Here is a 22,456-nt window from a genome sequence, read left to right on the forward strand (position 1 = left end):
GGAGAAAATAGGAGTTTCTTTCGGAGCAATGAAAATATTCGTAATTATATAGTAATGGTGTTTGCACAACTGTGAATATGCTAAAACTCACTAAATTGTGCAACCTAAAAGTGTGAATTTTATGGTTTGTTGATTATATCCCAATAAAGTTGTCATGAAAGATGGATAAAAATTATTATGAATTCAATTGTAAATCTAGTACAGACTCTGAAAGGACATTTATTTTATTTATTTTGTTGTTGTCGTTGAGACGGAGTCTCTCTCTGTTGCCCAGGCTAGAGTGCAGTGGCACTATCTTGGCTCACTGCAACCTCTGCCTCCTGGGTTCAAGCGATTCTCCTGTTTCAGCCCCCCGAGTAGCTGAGATTACAGGCATGTGCCACCACGCTTGGGTAATTTTTAAAAATATTTTTAGTAGAGATGGGGTTTCACCATGTTGGTCAGGCTGGTATTGAACTCCTGACCTCAAATGATCGGCCTCTTAAAATGCTGGGATTATAGGCATGGGCCACGGTGCCCAGCCAGGACATTTATTTTTGTGTAAAACTGTGCATGGGTGGTATAGTTGCTGGTCCCTGGATAATTCCAGTAACTTATTTATACATATACATAAAGCGCTTTATTAGAGATTCAGAGGCATAGTCTGGTTTACATTTAACTTCTAAAGGGTAAATTACTGGGTCTTAATTTCTCTTTTGAAAAACTGGTAGGAACCCGCTTTCCATGTCGTTTCTGCTTCTGTTGGGAGAATGTGTATATATATATATATATATATATAGACACACATATATATATACTGGTGTCTAAATAAGATGCAGGTATGAAAGTAGCAAAGTTCATATTTCTTGAAAATTTTATTCAGTTTCTGAGAATGGTCATTGCTGGTTCTTCTTTGGAGTTTTTTTCTCATTAGAAATAAGACAATCAAACACAAACCAATGGGTTCTGCAATGTTGGACATCACCATCAGTTGCATGTTTTGCAAACACAGCTGAGCCCTTAAGCTTGGATATCACAGTGTTATATTTTTTTATTCCTTTTCTCAGTGTTCACTAATTTTGTCCAACACACCTTATTTTAATCCAAGCTGTAGTTGACAAACATGCTCTTTTTTTATGTCACGCAGGTACAATATAGGAGAATATAAAAGGGAACCATGTTCTCTTTCAGAAGAAGCGTGATCCAACCTGCCAAAATTTCATTGAAGTGATATAAATCCAAGAGTTGGTCAGATGTGTTTACTATAAACCTTCTCTGGAGTTTACAAAAATTTCCAGCTGAATAGAATTTGACACTTTAATAAAAGGAAGTGTGGCATTATGCTGCAGTTAGCATGCCTGACTAGAAACAGTCCAACGTGCTGAGAAGACTATGAAGCTTTCCCTCGTGCCCTTTAACTTGAATCCAGTAATCAAAAGATTGATTTAGTTCTCAAACTTAATTTGCAGTTCTAATTTTATTATTTTTCCAAGCCAGCTAGATCTTATTAATCTATTGGATCAGCTGCAGCTGTGTCCCTGCTTGAGCTATGGGATGTACCCACCATGCCTTAGTTATTCCTAACCATAACAAGAGAAAGGAACAACAACAACAAAACAAGTTCAGAGTCATTGCTCTTCTTTGCATCAAATCACGTTTCTGACTCCAGGAACTAGAATAATCTTTCTCTTTCAGATAGAAGGATGTAGAGTTTAAGGATTAGGGAAATTTCAATAGATAAGAAATTTCTCTTCATGAGTTTAGGGGAAAAATATCTAGGGCTATTCATCTAATGCACACCAGAGTACAAAGGCAAAACACAAAAAAGAATATTGAAACTCATAACAGGGATCATTGACCTGGAGTAAACATCACTTAAAAACAAGGATCTTAACCTTTTTTCCTAAGCAAATGCAGAGGTACTTCCATTTTCTATATATGTTATGGTACATCAGAAAACCCTCTTATTTGACTGCTGACATGCACTGCTAAACTAACAGCCATTTATTGTAAAGCCAAGCTATCCAATTTTTCTCAGATGGTATAAAAGAGCTATTTTAAAATAAACTAGATGTTGGGAAAGAAGTTTAACTGTGCTTGTAGGACCCAGTGGTCCACTAAATACCTCTTTATTCCTCTTGAGCTATGGGATCAGGGAGTGAGTGCAGATGCCAGCTGCACTGGCCCTGCAAAATAAGAGGCCAATCGCCTATAGGAAGCAAGGAGGGACTTGAGAAGAGGGAGAAAACACCGTGAGCATCTGAATTTCTGTTTTATGGGCACGCTGGGACTGGAAAGCTGCCAGCTGACCTTGTCTCCCCACATCTCTTTTTTCTCTTGTCACCTGCCTCACTGCTCATTCGTCTCTCTTTGTTTCTTCTATTATATTTGGTGTTTCTACATTCCAGTGTGTTTTAAGATACTCTATGTTTCATGGTGTGTCTGGTTTCTATACTTCTTCTCTAGATTGATTAAAAATTCAGTATAGAAAGGTACTTAGTCTCACTCTTAAAAATATTCTGAGAGTATTCGGAAAATACAAGAGAATAAAACAGATCTATCCAATCTCTCTCTGCGGCTCTGTCTGTCTCTGTCTCTCTCTCTCTCTCCCACACACAAATTTAAAAACAACAAAAACAAAAAACAGAAAATACCCTTTACCTGTTCAGCATGAAACAATTGTCAAAAATGGTGTTGAGTTGTACCTTCAGAATCTAGGCCCTTACTATGTGTCACAGGGCATCATTTACACAGCCAAATGTCAGCCATAAATGTGAGCACAGTATTGCTCTGTGCTCTCACCCACATTCTGCTCTCAAGTCCCAGCGAAGCATGTACTGCAAAGAGCACGATTTGTTAAATGTCCCTCAAAATACCATTTGGGGATGGGGATTTTTTTTCACTGGAATTCCATTAATCTCCCAGCTCCACTCCCCTACACCATGAATTTGTTTGCCTTATTCAGTACTATTCCTTCAGACCTTGAATAGGCCTCTTTGCTTTGGGGGTTGGAGGATACTGATAAAATTCCTGTGTGTTTCTGCTGATGGCCCTTTCTATTTTCCAGGCCTATGTTGTTTCTGATAGGCCTCCAGCACCCAAAGAGAAAGGCAATGTGAATTCTCTGAGAAAACTCCTCCTGGCATTCTCTCTTGAGCACAGCCAAGCATCTGGTGCCCGCTTTCAATAGCGAGAAGCCTGGAGAGCTGCCCAAGCCTATTCCCAGGTGGGGTTGAAAGAGATCCCAATTTCTGCAGATAGAGCCCATAAACTAGATTGTAAACCAATGTAACATACTATAAGTGCCTCACAACTACAGGCTTAAACCAAGGCATCAAAATGGGAATGAAGGGCTATCACATTAAATGATTACAAAACAAATACACTTAGCTAGGCATTAGGTACTTAGTTTTATCCTATGTGAAAGGAAATGAGGAGTTTTTCCAGCAGCAGAGACAGCAACAGTGCTGCACCAAGTGGTTTTTCTGGGGAGCTGAGAAACACTCTTCCACTTAACTCTCCTCCTCCTCCCTGGCATTGTTCACTGTTGCTGCCCTTGCTCCTCTGCATGACCTGGGAGTCTCATTCATAGACTTAGTCCTTTGAGTGAAGCGTGAAGCGGAGAGGAGGGGGACGAAAATCATTGCCATACTCTGAAAATCTCTTGCCAAAATATTCATTTTTAGTAAATATTTTTATTAACATAGTTAGTATGATTAAGTATTACTACGTGGAAGGCAAAGAGAAACAGAGAGAAAATACTTTGTTCTCAGAGGTTGTATCAGGAAAAGAGAGAAGCATGGTATAGGCCAGTCTGGGTGGTAAACATTATCATGGCATAACACAAGGTGGCAAAGTCTTGGCCCAAGTTGATAGAACACCTGAAGCCAACACATGGGGAAAGAGATGAAGGAGTGTGACTGACCTTCCTAATGATCTATATAATTATGTCAGACAGGCAGCAAAATGAGTGAGGCACTGAAATGCTGTGGCAAATATCTTCTGTGTTAGCAGATGACATTCAAAGTTGGAAGAAAAGACAAGGGTATATGAAACTTCAGTTCAAAGGGAAAAGTAGAGGTAACCTCAAAGCTTGTGAGAAAAAAAAATTAGGTTTGTGGGCATATGATTAGTCATTCATTATATACATTTATCAAGTGATGGCGGGAGGGAGGGAAGGAGGTGGAAGCAGCAAACATATGGCCATCAAGGAGCTAGCTAATACAAGCTGAGATGTGTGTGTGTGTTTGGGGGGTGGGGGCGGGGGGCGGCACACACCACTTTTGCGTCCCTGGCCATTTTCTACTTTGCATTAACAGAATGGCCTCAGCATCAGCAGATTGATTTTTGAGTCCTTGCTTAGCTGTGGAGGCTGCAAAAGCGAATCCCTTCTCGTTAACTGTGGTTTGATATATGTCTGAATATAGATGAAGGTGTTGTGAGGGGATGGATCATTTGAATGTTAATTACATTATGATGATGAACAAACAATGGTTACTTAAAGTGCAGAGGTATTACAGGAGAAACTACGTTTGAAAATTTGCCATATTAAAAACAATCTCAATGATTGAGTTTCAAATAAGTTATTTTGTTCTTCATTTGAATTATTCTAAGGACACAGTTATATGGCAAAAAATTTCCTTGTAGGTTTATAAATAGTTGAGCATTAATATCCAGCAATCTGGCTTCTCCTAGCATGCTCTTTTTACTGTTCACACCTTCGGAAGGGAAGATTTGATATGCTGTTTAGCCTTAACTGTCTGATGATTGTTGTCCCATGAGGTCAGATGAATACAGCTCCAGAGTCCTGATAGGAGTGTTGCTTTCCACATCAGCAGAGGGTAGAAGTGCTGTAGAAATGATGTGCTCACAGTGTACAGAAGCAGAGAGACTACTTGGTTTGCGATTGGACATCACCTAGGTAAAGAAAGCTTGATTTGCAATGCACATCGTAATTGTGATAGATGAACTAGTGTGAGTTGAATCACTAAAAATAAAATAGCCATGACTTGTTGATATTGAGGTTGGCATGAATGTACTATTAACCTCTGATTTTTATTTTATTTAAATTTTTTTTTTCTTTTTAATTTTTGTGAGTACATAGTAGGTGTATGTGTTTATGTGGTATATGAGATGTTTTGATGCAGGGACGCAATGCGTAAAAATCACATCATGTAAAATGGCGTATCTATCCCCTCAAGGATTTATCCTTTGTGTTACAAATGATCCAATTATACCCTTTTGGTTATTTTAAAAAGTGCAATTAAATGCTGACTGGTTTTTAGAACAGATTTCACAGGACATCCAGAAACTTGGAAGAATTGCCCTTAGGCCTTGCTTGTTATATTAGGCAAGAAATTTCAAATGTGTAATATTGTTTAAGTCTCTTAGAATTGGACAGAAGAGAAAATACAGATAATAAATAAATTTAGAGAAATTTAATATTTGCAAATACAAAAAGAAAGGGAAACAAGAGTAACCACAGAGTAAAATTTTCTTCCATGAAATTAGTGATAACAAGTTAAAAAAATGCTAAAATCCATGAACAGTAAAATTGCATTGAAAATTATACACCAATACACTATTACGGGCAGACATTGGCACTATATATAGGGAAAGATGTATGACAATATGTTGCAGAATGCTGTAGATGTAAATACTCAGCAAGTTGAGTATTCTCTTTCTGTTAGGTATATTAAAGACCAAACTTTTGATAGATAAATTTGTCCTCTGTGGCATCAACTTCAGAAAATTGTGACTCTACCCTAAGCAATCCTCAAGCCTGTCACCTGACATTAGGGATTTGGTTTCTGTATGATATTTTTCAGACATTTGTTCTGAGAAGATAGGCCATAGGCTTTCCTATACTTGCAAAACAGTCAACACATGGTTTTAGATAGTAAAACCTCAATGCATATTTTACAATTAAATTTATACACTCAGTTTCTATTACCTCATAGGGTAAAAATGTGTGAGTTCCTATCTGTGTGTGTGTGTGTCTGTGTGTTATAAATCATTGGTCGATAGTTCCTGGCAAATAATAAATATTTGTTCATTCATTCATGCCTTCATTCAAAAATGTGTAACAGATGACAGATACTGTTCCAGGCACTATGATACAGCAGCAAAGCTTCAATTCTAGTGAGTAGAAATGGACAATAAACATGAAAAGTGATTACGTAATATGTTTGAAGGTAATAATTTATGTAGACAAAACATAGAACAGAATAAGAGGGACTAGAATTGCTTGTGGTAGTTTTTAACCTTAAACAGGATGATTAAGTCACGGGCCATGGAAAAAGTAACATTTGAATAAAGACTTAACTGATATGAGGGATAGAGCTATGTGGATAAGTAGGATAGGCATGTTCTGGATATGAGAAAAGGCAAAAGCTCTGAGGCAGAAGTGTGGTTCAGAGGTTTGAATAACTGCACGGAGATAAGAGATAAGTGAGGCTGTAGTAGAGTGAGAGAAGAACAAATTCTAGGTAGTAAGAAATTCGGTTAAAGAGGTAATAGAAGGACAGATCAATAGGATATTATCGGCCTTATTGTTGGTCATACTGTGGGACAAACGGGAAGCCATTGCGGAGGCTTGAATAAATGAATGACATGATCTGACTGACATTTTAATAGGATCATTCCAACTGCTCTATTGAGAATGTACTCCAGAAGGGCAAAAATGAAGGCAAGGAGATCGGTGGGTGGCAATTGACGTAATCCAGTTGACAGGTGCCATGGCTTATACCAAAATAGTGGCAGTAGAGGTAGTGAGAAAAAGCTTCTGAATACAGAACTTGTTGAAGAACTGAGTAAATTAATACATCATGGTGTAGAACTAACAGAAAAATCACTAAATAAGCCATGGATTAGCCACAAACTTATAATATCAAATAAATACTAAATATGTAAGTCAAAGTCTACAGTATTCTCAAATTACAAATTATACTAATATCAACATATCATAATTTTTTTCATGAAAATTTTCTTCCCAAACATTTTTGACACTGTCCAAGAGTTACTGCATATGCAGAAAAAAAGTGGAGAACAGCCTAGCTTGGCTAAGCTGTGGATGCTAAGGGGCCAGATGGATTCACTCACTGTTTGAGATTCTATACACTATTCTATAGTGAAATATCTATATAACCCACGATTTTGAAAGAATTTTGTCCTGACATTTAGGATTGTCTTGATCCTTTGTTCAAACGTATCCAGTTTGGAGCTCCATGGATGAAGAGATTTGTGGAACATGGAAAGGATTCAGAGGACTGTTACCAAGATGATTTAATCATTAGAAAATCAGCGCTATAAAGAAAGGTTAATAGAACTGAGACTGTTCAGCTTGGAAAATAGAAAGAAAGCCAAGAGGGAATTTAATAATGGTCTTTAAGTGTATAAAGAGCTATATTACACAGATAATGCTTAACAGCTGGTCTCAATCTTCTCTTAGGACAGAACAAGGAGAATGGAGTATAAATTGCATCATGAGAGATTTAGGAAAAATACTAGAAATAATTTTCTGACAAAAAAATACTGTTAAAAATTGAGCTAGGTTGCCAGTCCAGAGTACATCTGACAGTGTTTCTGGAATTCTCAACAATTGATTCATTAATGTCAGTTCAATATACATTTCCTGAGAACAAAGTAGTTATTATGTGTTAAGATATTTTCTATGGAATGACAATGTTGCAATTCGTCTATTGGCCTAGAAGGAAAATGTGTACAATTTGGCTTATACAACTAGTGAGTTATAAATTCAGAAACTAGAAAGCAGAAACCTAAAGTGGCATGATGCAAGAACAGTTAACTTTGATGTGCAGGTATTGGTGCAATCTGGTAGAGGGGGAAGAAAGTCGTAGAATGAAGAATAAGGGTCTAAAGGAAGGGGTGAAGGTAGGCTTTGAGAGGCACCTGGATAAAATTGAACCATAATATTCATTTTACTCAAGGACAAGGGCAGTGTGACAGGTATCCTTGCCCCTTTGCTTCACGGAAGTAGGGTGGGACAGTGGCGGAGAAGCTTGTACTGCACCAGCCAGCCCCATGAATGGAAAGGGATGCAAGCAATCAAGAGACAGGAATCCAAGATTCCTTTGTCCCTAGTCAAATTGAATTTCTAAACATGATCTTTATGATCTTTATTTCTCCTGTGTCCGGAATTGGTGGGTTCTTGGTCTCACTGACTTCAAGAATGAAGCCGCGGACCCTCGCGGTGAGTGTTACAGCTCTTAAGGTGGCGCGTCTGGAGTTCGTTCCTTCTGATGTTCGGATGTGTTTGGAGTTTCTTCCTTCTGGTGGGTTCGTGGTCTCGCTGGCTCAGGAGTGAAGCTGCAGACCTTCGCGGTGAGTGTTACAGCTCTTAAGGTGGCGCATCTGGAGTTCGTTCCTTCTGATGTTGGGATGTGTTCGGAGTTTCTTCCTTCTGGTGGGTTCGTGGGCTCGCTGGCTCAGGAGTGAAGCTGCAGACCTTCGCGGTGAGTGTTACAGCTCTTAAAAGCAGCGTCGACCCAAAGAGTGAGCAGTAGCAAGATTTATTGCAAAGAGCGAAAGAACAAAGCTTCCACAGGGTAGAAGGGGACCCCAGCGGGTTGCCACTGCTGGCTCTGGCAGCCTGCTTTTATTCTCTTATCTGGCCCCACCCACATCCTGCTGATTGGTAGAGCCCAGCGGTCTGTTTTGACAGGGCGCTGATTGGTGCCTTTACAATCCCTGAGCTAGACACAAAGGTTCTCCACTTCCCCACCAGATTAGCTAGATACAGGGTGTGGACACAAAGGTTCTCCAAGGCCCCACCAGAGTAGCTAGATACAGAGTGTCCATTGGTGCATTCACAAACCCTGAGCTAGACACAGGGTGCTGATTGGTGTGTTTACAAACCTTGAGCTAGATACAGATGCTGATTGGTGTGTTTACAATCCCTGAGCTAAACATAAAGGTTCTCCAAGGCCCCACCGGAGTAGCTAGATACAGCCTGTCGATTGGTGTATTCACAAACCCTGAGCTAGACACAGGGTGCTGATTGGTGTATTTACAATCCCTGAGCTAGACATAAAGGTTCTCCACGCCCCCACCAGACTCAGGAGCCCAGCTGGCTTCACCCAGTGGATCCCGCACAGGGGCTGCAGGTGGAGCTGCCTGCCAGTCCCGCACGGTGCACCCGCACTCCTCAGCCCTTGGGTGGTCGATGGGACTGGGCGCCGTGGAGCCAGGGGTGGCGCTCGTCGGGGAGGCTTGGGTCGCACAGGAGCCCATGGAGTGGGTGGGAGGCTCAGGCATGGTGGGCTGCAGGTCCCGAGCCCTGCCCTGCGGGAAGGCAGCTAAGGCCCGCTGAGAAATCGAGCGCAGTGCCGGTGGGCTGGCACTGCTGGGGGACCCAGTACACCCTCTGCAGCCGCTGGCCCGGGTGCTAAGCCCCTCATTGCCCGGGGCCCGCAGGGCCAGCCGGCTGCTCCGAGTGCGGGGCCCGCCAAGCCCACGTCCACCCGGAACTCCAGCTGGCCCGCCAGCGCTGCATGCAGCCCCGGTTCCCGCTAGCGCCTCTCCCTCCACACCTCCCTGCAAGCTGAGGGAGCCGGCTCCGGCCTTCGCCAGCCCAGAAAGGGGCTCCCACAGTGCGGCGGTGGGCCGAAGGGCTCCTCAAGTGCCGCCAAAGTGGGAGCCCAGGCCGAGGAGGCGCAGAGAGAGAGCGAGGGCTGTGAGGACTGCCAGCACGCTGTCACCTCTCACTCCCACTGTAACTTTTTTGTTTTGGGGGAGGGATAGGGTTTTGACCAATTCTTTTCTCAGTTACTTTTTTTTTTTTTTTTAACTGTAGTGGGATTGAGAAAAGGGGTTAATTGAAAAAGAGAGTTTCTGTGGTTTCCATTTGAGGTCAAAGTCTGAAGCCAACATGTGATATTGATACCAACTCAATTCATTTCATATAACTTTAACTCATTTAATCTTTATTATGAGGTAGTGAAAGAAATACGTGTTCTTCTGAGTTTATATCCGGCCTCCTTAACAGCTGTGAGACCTTAAATAAGTTTCATAATCACTCTGAGCTTTACATTTTTTCGTCTTTAAAGTGGAGACAGTAATTATCTCAAGGAGTTTCTGTGAGAATTAAAATGCTTAACAAAGTACTTATCACCCAGTAGGTACTCATCATATGCTAATTCCCAACACCTATTACACATAACAAGCCCTCAATTATGAAATGACATCATTTTATGTTCTTTATTTGATGAGCACCTTAAACCTTTTTTACTTCAGTCCAAACCTCTCCACTTAGTTACCTTAACTCTTATTCATATGGTAAGACATCTGGGTTGCTCTCCTTAAGATATTCTCAAATGTATTAATATCTTCCTTAGGAAATGGGCTGCTGAGGATGGAAGACACATTCCTAAATATAATCCCATCCGTACAGAGTATTATGACTTTATTATGCCTTCCTTGATGCGGAAAATATATTTATATTAATACATCCTGAAATTGTATTGCTTTCTTGGCAGGCACACTCTACTTTTGACACAAATAGTGAGAGATTTTTAGAACCTAGGTTTTCCTCGGAGATGCTCTAAATCTAGCTCTGTTGGAAGGTAATGCACTGGAGCAAATGATCACATGTCAGTGTTTTGAGACCAATAAATCTGTGTTTCTCAAAGGCTGGGCAATTCTGAATGAATAACTTTTATGTCCAAAGTATCTAATTGAATTTATAACATATAATGTGGTATAATATAAAATATTCCTGTGAATTGGCCTACCTGTCATACTACTATATCAACTCTCTTTATTGCTAAACTTTATGGAAAAGCTACTTCTGTTTTCAGCTTTCAATTCCTTACTTATTATCTTCTCATCTTAAAGCAATCTGGCTTTCCCCTGAAACTGCTTTCCCAAAGGCCATCAAGGACTTAATGGTCCAACCCATTAGTTTCTTCTCAATTATTTTCTCTCTAATTACTCTGTGGCATTTGGCGTTATTGACCATTAGTATCAGTGCCAATTTAATCTGAAAAAACAAACAGAAAGCACATGAATATTGAATGCAAAACATGAATGTAGAGAATTGTTTTCATGGATAAAAGAAGAACTGGGAAGTCAAAGAGTGGACAGTAAGATAACCCAAAGTTAGCAACATCAGAAATCACAACAGCCCAAGGCCAGAGGACAAAGGGAAGTGGCAGGGCTATCAAATCCCAAGAGATAAAATTACCCGGCTAAAACTAGAATTACAGGGAGAACTAAAGCCACAGAGGAGATGCAATTGCTACTTGAGATCTCATTTGAAACAAAGAGAATAATACTCTGGTTTCTGCTCACTTTCTACTCTCCAATGATCTGTCAGTGCCTCTTATTAGCTGAACCCAGACGGATGTCAGCTATCAATGGAACCTGGGAAACAGATTTCAGAAGTTACTCCCTCAGCATTTGCCATATGGAACAGAGCAGGAGAAAGGAGAAAGGTGAGGAATGAATATGAAGGAGAATAGGCCCTGTAATGGCATAGTACTTTTGTCACTCAGCATTCATTCTCATACTTCTAACTACATACAACATCTTTACACTTCTACTTATTATAAGGCAAATATCTGTTATATAAACAATGATCACAACATCCACTCAAACAAGAAAGACAAAAGGACTCATCAGTCATTGTATTCATCCCAATTCCAGAATCTTTAGATAATACAAAGTTTATTCCATCAGATTCAAATATCACTTCTCATAGTTACGTGACATATGGACTAATTTGTAAAGCTGTGCACCTCTCACTCTCCTTATACAAAATATAGTACGGGTACCCTAATCTGTTTAACTATTCACAAAGGCAATAGTTGATATTTAACATTTTATTGAAGAGAAATATCTCTGCCCTGTTACCCAAACCAGAAAACTGCAAGGAATTCCAGAATCCTTTTCTTTCTTTCCCCTCATTCAGCCTATCATAATTCCTGCCAAATTCACCGTTTTACCATCTCTCAAATCTTCCACTACCACTTTGGTAATTCAGGCTTTCATTGTATCCCATTTGGATACATGAAATAGTTTGCTAATTTGTCTCCCTGCCTTCACTGTTTCCCCTGGGTAATTAAAACTCCACACTTCCATTTAAGCCAGCAGAAACACAGATCTGATCATGTCATTTCCATTGTTCCTGCATCAATATAAAATTCAGGCTCCTTAACATGACTGCCAAGGTCCTTCACCATCTGTTAGCAATCTACATATCCAGGTTCATCTTTTTCATTCCTAGATACATTTCTTTACTCCATGGAAATTAGATTATACAGGGTTCCTTAATGTGTTATAAATTTTTTAATCTTTAAGCCTTTAATAATTCTATTTTCTTTACCTGCAATATATGCCTACCCTCCTTACCTGTGAGAATTAAATTCACTCTTTAAAATTTTGTTCAAACATCACATCTTCTGTGAAGCCTCCTTTGATTGCCTACATTCCTATCCACCATCAGCTGTAATTACACCTTCCTTTATATGCCTTATACACTTAGTATATATTTTAATATATCACAGATTGCATGCTGTAACTTTCTGTTTTCCTATTGGTCTCTTCATCTAGAGTAACTTTGCTTCAGTAACTGCTAGAACATTTGGGACAAGGTTGGTGCCTTAGTTTGTTTTGTGCTGCTATAACAAAATACACAAGGCTGGGTAATGTATAAAGAATAAAAAGTTTATTTTCTTCATGCTTCTGCTGGCTAGAAAGTTCAAAGGCATGGTGCTGGCTTCTGGTGAGAGCTTTTGTGCTGCATCATAACAGTATGGGAAGGTCAAAGGGGAAGCAGGCACCTGTGAAGAGGCAAATATTAAGAGGCACCCTGGCTTTATAACAACCCACTCTCGTGGGAACTAATTCAGTTTTGCTAGAGCGAGAATTCACTACTGCAAGAGTGGCACCAAGCCATTCATGTGGGATCTGCTCACTAGGTCCACCTCCCAGCATTACCATATTGGAGAACAAATTTCAACATGAGGTTTTGTGGGTATAAACTATATCCAAACTATTGCATTCTAATTCTAGTCCCCCCAAACTCAAGTCCTTCTCACATAGAAAATATAATTCTTCCATCATGATAGTCCTAAAAGTCTTAACCTGTTCCAGCTCCAACTCAAAAGTCCCAAGTCTAAAACCTTATTGAGACTCAAGGCTGACTTATTCCAGCTATGAGCCTGTAAAATCAAAAGCAACTTACTTACTTCCAAGATACAATGGTGGGACAGATATTTGATAAACATTCCTATTCTAAAGAGAGAAACTGACCACAATAAAGAAATCATAGTCCTCATGCAAGTCCTAAACCCAGCAGGGCAGACACTAAATCTTAAAGCTCTAGAATAATCTCCTTTGACTCTATGTTCTACTTCCTGAACACACTGATGTGAGGGCTGAACTGCCGAGACCTGAAGTAGCCCCACTCCCATGGCTTTGCTTCATTGCAGCCAACATGGCTACTCTCGTGGATTAAAGTCAAACGCCTGCAACTTTTACAGGCTGATGTTACATGCTGCCAGTGGCTCTACCATTCTGGGGTCCCTGTGGTGGCTTCTTCTCTGTAGCTCCCATAGACATTATCCTGAGGATATTCTGTGGCAGCTCTGACCTCACATTCCTGCTTAGCATTGCTCTAGTAGAGGTTCTCTGCAGTGGCTCTGCTCCTCTGACAAATCTCTGCCTGGGCCTGCATGCTTTTCTATACATTATTTGAAATCGCAGTAGAGGAAGTCACACCTCAGTAGCTCTTGCATTGTGTGGGCTTGCAGACTTAACAACACATGGAAGCTGCCTTACGGTCTGTGCTATCCAGAGCAACAGCCAAGCTGTACCTGGGGCCATTTGTGCCATGGCTGCTTTAGCTGGAGAGGCGAGGATGGGGGAGCAGCATCCAAAGATGGGCAGGGCAGCAGCACCCTGGGCCTGTTCCCCAAAATCAATGTGTTGTCCTAGGCCTCTGGGCCTGCGATGGATTGGGCAACCTTGAAGATCTCTGAAATGCCTTCAGGGCCTTTTTTCCATTTTTCTAACAATTATCACCTGGCTCGCTCTTCTGTTTTGCTAATCTCTTTAGCAAGCAATCTCTAGGCCACACCTTTAGATTTCTCTCCTGAAAACACTAATTCTCTACCACACAGCCAGGCTGTGAATTTTTCAAACTTTTGTGCTCTGCTTTCCTTTTAATTATAAATTCTGCTGTTAGCTCCTTTCTTTCCTGCCGTGACTGAGCATAAGCTAGTCAATGCAATCATGCCACTTCTTGATCATTTTCCTGCTCAGAAATGTCTTCCAGCAGGTATCCCAGTTCATCCCTCTTGAGTTCAGCCTTTCTCAATATCCTAGGGATGGATACAGTGCAATCATGTTCTTTGCAACTGTTTAACAAGGGTGATCTTTGCTCCAGTTTCAAAATAAATACCCCTTACTTTTGTCCACATTTCTACCAGCAGTTTGGTCAAAACCAATTAAGCAATCTCTTCCAAACTTTTGCTGGTATTTTTGCCTTTTTCCGAGGCCTCACCAGAGCTCTTAATATTCCATTCACTGCAATGTGATCTCTTTGTAGCCTGTTCCTCCACACTCTCCTAACCTCTGTCCATTGCCCAATGCCAAAGCTGAATCCACATTTTCAGGTATCTTTATAGAACACCCAGCTCCAAAAGTTCCAATTTTCTGTCAGAGTCCATTTTGTGTTGATATAACAGAATACCTGAGACTGGGTAATTTTTTTTTTTAAAGGTTTATTTAACTAGTGGTTTTGCAGGCTGGGTAGTTAAAGGCCTTGGCTTCTAGTGAGGGCATTCTTGCTGCATCGTAACAACCCACTCTCAAAGGAGCTAATCCAGTCTTGCCAGAGTGAGAACTCACTCACTACCATGAGAATGGCACCAAGCCATTCATGAGGGATTTGCCCCCATGACCTAAACATCTCCAACTGGGTCTCAACACAAGCGCTGCCACTTTGTGAATAAAATTTTAACATGAGTTTTGGTAGGAACAAATTCAAACCATAGCAAACATACGCTAAATAGAGGTCTATATGGATGAATACATGAACTAATTAATCATACATTTGATGGATGAGGACAAAATGTCTTAATGTTGGCTTTACATTTTATTGTATTAACAATTCTATGTTTAAGCTAAAATTATGCCTGAAGAATATACTGTGATGGAAGTCCACCCCCTTAACCCTGGAACTCAATTCTTCTGATTTCCTCTAGAGAAAATATGCTAGAATGAACTGTGATAGAGGTTTATGGGTTAGAGTAAAAGGCCTCGAAAGGCTGATATCAGGGAGATAATATGAATTACTGGAAAGAGCACCTGGCCTGTCGTTTGACAAAACTGTGTTCGATTTCTGGCTCTCCTCCTTAATTGCTATTGTACCTTGATCAAGTCTTAATTTTCCAGTTTTTTGCATCAAGTCTCAGAGATTTTATATGAAGATTAAAAGGGGGCAGCAAGGCAGCATATGTGGAAATCCTACATAAATGAGTAAATACTACTATACAAAAATAAGTGAGTGTATTAGTCTGTTCTCATGCTGCTAATAAAGACATACCTGACACTGGGTTATTTATAAAGGAAAGAGGGTTTAATTGACTCATAGTTCCACATGGCTGGGGAGGCCACACAATCATGGCAGAAGGCGAGTGAGGAGCAAAGTCACATCTTACATGGTTCCATGGCTGCAGGCAAGAGAGCTTGTGCAGGAGAACTACCATTTATAAAACCATCAGATCTCATAAGACTTATTCACTACTACGAGAACAGTATGGGGGAAACTGCCCCCATGATTCAATTATCTCCACATGTCAGGACCCTTGATGTGTGGGGGTTATTACAATTCAAGGTGAGATTTGGGTGGGGACACATCCAAACCCTATCAGTGAAGTAGTGTAATTAAATCATTAAATGTTTAGTATTTAGAGTCACACAGTCCTGGGTTTCTGTCTTAAATCTATTTCTTCTAACTTGTGTGAATTTTGCCAAGTCATATAACTTCCCTGAGCTTCAATTTCCTCATAATATATGCTACTTGAGCATTGAGTGGTACCTACTTTCCAAGATGGTAACTGTGATTAAAGCTCAACACAAATGCAAATTACATAACAAAATGCAAAGTGATTAAGTAAAATCTCAATTATAATGCTATTAGTAGCTAACAATTATTGTTGTTGTTGTTATTATTATTATTATTATTATTTTTTGAGACAGAGTCTCGCTCTGCTGCCCAGGATGGAGTGCAGTGGTGTGATTTCGGCTCACTGCAACCTCTGCCTCCCGGGTTCAAGTGATTCTCCTGCCTCAGCCGGCCGAGTAGCTGGGATTACAGGCATGGGCCACCATGCCCGGCTGATTTTTTTTGTATTTTTAGTAGAGACGGGGTTTCACCCTGTTGGCCAGGCTGGTCTCCAACTCCTGACCTAAGGGGATCTGCCCACCTCAGCCTCCCAAAGTTCTGAGATTACAGGCTTGAGCCACCGCGCCCGGCCTGTTGTTATTATTATAACTCGCAACTCATGATCAGAGTATCAAATCACACCAGCGAAGACATATACCAACATGGAAACTGTCACAAAGATTAGTAATTTCCAGTCGTCTGGGGAAATTGCCCAAGACGTATATTTCCAGTTATCTTCATATAGTTTGGCACTATGATGCTCTGAAATACCATATAAAGCACATAGTGTATTTCTGTTGTAGCACAGTGAATGCTACACCGTGGTATTTGCTAGGAAAACATTTAAGAATGCAATCATGGATAAGCACTGGCTTAAGGCTATCATATTGGGCCAGAGTCAAAGCTATTCCTAATGTAATAATGAATAGGTGATTTATTCTATTCAGATCAGTATTTGTAAAAGTTGATTATGACAGAATACCATTCTTAATGCTACAGCAAAGGTAAATTCCCCATTTCATTCCAATTCTATGTAATGTAAAAATGAGCTGTCACTATGAAATTTCATTATCTGAAAAAGAAAGAAAGAAAGTTAACAAGCCCTTCCTCAATTTTTGCGTGCTTTTTAAAAGTTAAGCTGTACTGATTAGCATCTGAATTTCTAATTGCTTTCCACAGTAAGTATTATATGGTCAACTTGCAGAACTGCCTAGTAGAGACATGCACTAAGAAACTTTATTTTTTTAATGTGATATGAGAACAATTTTAGTTTTAACAGTGTCTTTAAGCCCAGAAACTCTATATCTTTAATATCAATAGAAGATCATGGTAACATTGTAAAATAGTGTTCTTTATATTATGTCTCTGAGGACATTTTAGAGGTTATTTTGCCTAATTCTAAAGATTTCCAGGAAGAGACCTCAGATATTATCACTCTTAACCAGAAAAAGCATAGAAAAATCTGGGCATCAGACAGGGTGAGTAGCAGGCCTATGAGGATAGCAGCAAGATTTCTTAACTATGAAGTAATATAATACATATATAATCTAATCTAATAGATTAGTTCTAATATAGATAATCTAATTATAATATTATCTAATGTGTTTATGAATCTATAAATATAGTTATATTTTACTTATTAAAGACATTAAATACTATAGGCTTGAAAAACAAATTCAATCTTTTTTTCTGCTACTAAAATTTAGTCTTCTATTTTGTTAGGTCTATTGCAAAAAGGAGGTAGACAAAGATCATATATTTTTTTAAAGTCTTCAAAATTCTCTGGCTAAAATAGACTTCTGTTTCTGGCTATGATGGTAACTAGTAATAGCTCTCCCAATATAAACAATTAAAAGAAATTAAACAAATTTTTTGAGGAAACTTTTTTCAGGTATTGCCAACTAGATAACTGTGATAATTAGAGGTGGTAAGCATATAACTGAGTTCCAGGACATCCCCATTCATTGACTGGAGCAATTTTTCAAAAACAGTGCAGTGAACTGAGGTGTAAGCAAAACATGAGCTAGTCTTGCTCATGTATCTAATCTCAGGATACAGAGATTAGAATTTTGGGCAGCTGAAATTTCTGGATTCTGCAGGTCAGGCAACAAGAAAGGAGAAAGATGTGCAAAGGAAGGTCCCTGAAGTCTGTGTGGGAATGTTCCATAAGTGCTACTTGGCAATGTGAAGTGGGAAGTTGGAAATGGGGAAGTGTAAAATGTCTGCTGTTAAATAAAAAGTGGGAAGTATGAAATAGTAACCATGAAAGCGAAGGTATAAAATATGACGTATGATGTTGAGATATATATATATGTGTGTGTATATATATATATGTATATATATGTGTATATATATGTATATAAGTATGTGTATATATATGTGTATATATATATATAGAGAGAGAGAGAAAGAAAGAAAGAGAGAGATGGAGTCTCGCTCCGTCACCAAGCTGGAGTGCAGTGGCACAATCTTGGCTCACTGCAACCTCCGCTTCCCCAGTTCAAGCAATTCTCAGCCTCTCAAGTAGCTGGGACTACAGGCACACACCAACAAGCTCAGTTAATTTTTGTATTTTTAGTAGAGACAGGGTTTCACCATGTTGGCCGGGATGATCTCGATCTCTTGACCTCATGATCTGCCCACCTCGGCCTCCCAAAGTGCTGGGATTACAGGTGTGAGCCACCACGCCTGGCTGGTGTTGCAATATTGATTAGACTTTGATAGATTAAGATAACATATAATTAATCCTAGTAAAGTCACTAAAGAAATTAAAAGAGGTATATCTATGAAGACAACGTACAAAATAAAACGGAATGTAAAAAATTTAATTCAAGCAAAAGATGAGAAGAAAAGAGCAATAGAGGAGCAAATCAAAAAGAGATGTGCAAGGTGGAAAAATATACCAGAATCACAGAATAAAATCCAATGATTTCAACAATCCCATTTAAAGTAAATTGATTAAACACTTTAATTAGAATGCAGAGATTTTCAGATTTGATAAAAAATTAAGACCTAATAAGAAATGACTTATAGGAAACAAAAGAGACATTAAAGACTGAAGTAGATTGAAATTAAATCCACATGAATATTTCAACAGAGACAGAAAAGGCTTTCAATAAAATTTAACATCCCTTCATGTTAAAACTCTCACTAAAGTAGGTATTGAAAGAACATACCTCAGAATAATAACAGCCATATATGTCAGTCCCACAGCCAACATCATACTGAATGGGCAAAAGCTAGAAGCATTCTCCTTGAAAACCCACAAAAGACAAAGATGTCCTTTCTCACCACTCCTATTCAACATCATGTTGGAAGTACTTGGCCAGGGCAGTCAGGCAAGAGAAAGACATAAAGCACATCCAAATAGGAAGAGAGGAAGTAAAAGTATTCCTGTTTGCAGATGATATGATTCTATACCTAGAAAACCCCATAGTCTCGCCCCAAAAGCTCCTTAAGCTGACAAGCAATGGCTCAGGATATAAAATCAATGTACAAAAATCATTATCATTCTTATACACCAATAATGGCCAAGATGAGAGCCAAATGAAGAACACAATCTCATTTGCAATTGCCACTGAAAGAATAAAATACCTTGGAATACAGCTAACTGGAAAGGTGAAAGATTTCTACAAGCAGAGCTACAAACCACTGCTCAAAGAAAAAACAAAGCAGATGACACAAACAGATGGAAAAAAAATTTCATGCTTATGGATCGGAAGAATCAATATCTTTAAAATGGCCATACTGCGCAACGCAATTTACAGATTCAATGCTATTCCTGCAAAACTATCAGTGTCGTTCTTCACAGAACTAGGAAAAACTATTTAAAAATTCATATGGAATCAAAAGAGAGCCAAAATAGCCAAGGCAATCCTAAGCAAAGGGAAAAAAAACTGGAGGCATCACACTACCCGACTTCAAACTATACCACAGGGCTACAGTAACCAAAAGACCATGGTATTTGTACAAACAAAGACACATAGACCAATGGAACAGAATAGAGAGTCCAGAAATAAGGCCATACACCTACAGCTAGCTGATCTTGGACAAAGTTGACAAAACAAGCAGTGGTGAAAGGACTCTCTATTCTATAAATGGTGCTGGGTAACAGCCTAGTCATATGCAGAAGATTGAAATTGGGCACCTTCTTTACACCATATACAAAAATTAACTCAAGATGGATTAGAGACTAGAATGTAAAACCCAAAACTATAAAAACCCTGGAAAACAACCTAGGCAATACCATTCTGGACATAGGAATGGGCAAAAATTTCGTGACACAGATGCCAAAAGCAATTGCAACGAAAGCAAAAATTAACAAGCAGGATCAAATTAAACTAAACAGTTTCTGCACAGAAAAATAAACTATCAACAGAATAAACAGACAACCTATAAAATGGGAGAAAATTTTTGCAAACTATGCATCTGAAAAAAGTCTAATATCCAGCATCTATAAGGAACTTAAACAAATGTATGAGAAGAAAACCAACAACCCTATTAATCAGTGGGCAAAAGACACGAACAGACACTTCTCAAAAGATATACATGTGACCAACAAGCATATGAAAAAAAAAGCTCAACATCACCGATCATTACAGAAATGCAAATCAAAACCATGATGAGATACCATCTCACGCCAGTCAGAATGGCTATGATTAAAAAGTCAAAACGTATCATATGCTGGGATAGTTTCAGAGAAAACGGAATGCTTGTGCAATGTTGATGGGACTGTAAATTAGTTCAATCATTGGGGAAAACAGTGTGGCAATTCCTCAAAGACCTAAAAACAGAACAACCATTCGACCTAGCAATTCTAAGTATATACCCAAAGGAATATAAGTCATTCTATCAGAAAGACATATGCATACTAATGTTCACTGAAGCACTATTCATGGAATCAACCTAAATGCCAATAAATGGTAGACTGTATAAAGACGATGTGGTACACATGCACTTATGGAACACTATGCAGCCACAAAAAGAATGAGATTATGGATGGAGCTTGGGGTCATTATCCTTAGCAAACTAAAGTAGGAACAGAAAATCAAATACCACATGTTCTCACTTATAAGTGGGAGCTAAATAATAAGAACACATGGACACACAGAGAGGTGCAAGAGACATTGGGACCTATCAGAGGGTATAGGGTGGGAGGAGGAAGAGGATCAGGAAAAATAACTAATGGGTACTAGGTTTAACACCTGGGTGATGAAATAATCTGTACAACAAAGCCCCATGACATGAGTTTACCTGTATAACAAGCCTGCACATGTACCCCTAAACTTAAAAGTTAAAAAAAGAAAATAAAATGGAATACGTACTGTGTACACAGTAAGAGTAAGAAAGCTGGAGAGGTTATGTTAAAATCAGAAAAATTAAAACAGTGTTTTACGAGATACAGAGAAAGATTTCATAGTGCTAAAATGAACAGTTCATCAGGAATAAGTCATAAACATGTATATATCTAGTAACAGAGAATTAAACTTTATAAAGCAAAAGCCGACCAAGTTAGAAGTATCAACAGTTACAATTTTGGCTAGGGATTTTTGCACCTTTCTCTCAGTAATTGATAAAAGTAGACAAAAATCAGTAACAATATGGGAGACCTGAATAACACGGTTAAGCAAATTTAAATCAACTTTAAACTAATCAATGTTTACAGAATCCTATGTGCAATAAATGTAAACATATTCTTTCCAATTGCCCATGATACAGTCACCAAGATAGCCCATATGCTGGGCCATGAAATAACCCCAAACAATTGACATAATATGTAAAATAAAGAAAATTTACAAAGGCAAAAATGGGCTCTGCAAAATTGCTAACCTCTTTGTAAGACTAATCAAGAAAACAAGTCAAATTACAAATATCAGGAATTAAATTATCACACATATCCTACAAACATTAAAATACTATTAATTTGAAGATGTTCCAGATTGCCAGAGTCTTGTGTGAGCAACCTAGAAAATAAACTCATCTTCAGAAAACAGTGCATATTTTGAGGACAGCAAGGCCAGACCCATTTTGTGTGAGCAGGCCATGGCCTGCAGCTTTTCCAGGGCCTGTAGCATCAGAATCCTATCTATAGGAACCCTTTCTGTGTTCTTGGGCCAGGTTTCAAAAATGGAAATCTGTATTTTTCATGCTACTCACTCTTGCTGAGTGAATATCCTGTTTTTTATCCCACAATCTCAGCTGCCTGCCAGAGTTAACCAAGTGATTGTACTTGCTACATTGTATCATGCAGCACATTTCTGGCACTATAATTTTGGAGAAAGAAAAAAAAGCACTAATGAGATCTGAACAGATCCTCAACAGGCTGAAAACAAATACAAAACACGATGTATTTACTAAGAAGCTAACAGCTGTGAAATAGGTAGTGTGACCAGCATCTTTACTACTACTATTGACATAGAAACTGACAATATTCCTGAAAAACAGATGGGCTTTGTATCACTCAGGGGAGGAAGCTACACCCTAAAGGCCTTTCTAATACTGCTCCGTATAGAAAATCCCCTAGAGGAGGCTTTTAGAAGGAGGAAGTGAGAATAAACTATGGCAATA

Source organism: Pan troglodytes, chromosome X (assembly GCF_028858775.2).
Source record: "Pan troglodytes isolate AG18354 chromosome X, NHGRI_mPanTro3-v2.0_pri, whole genome shotgun sequence".
NCBI lineage: Eukaryota > Metazoa > Chordata > Mammalia > Primates > Hominidae > Pan > Pan troglodytes.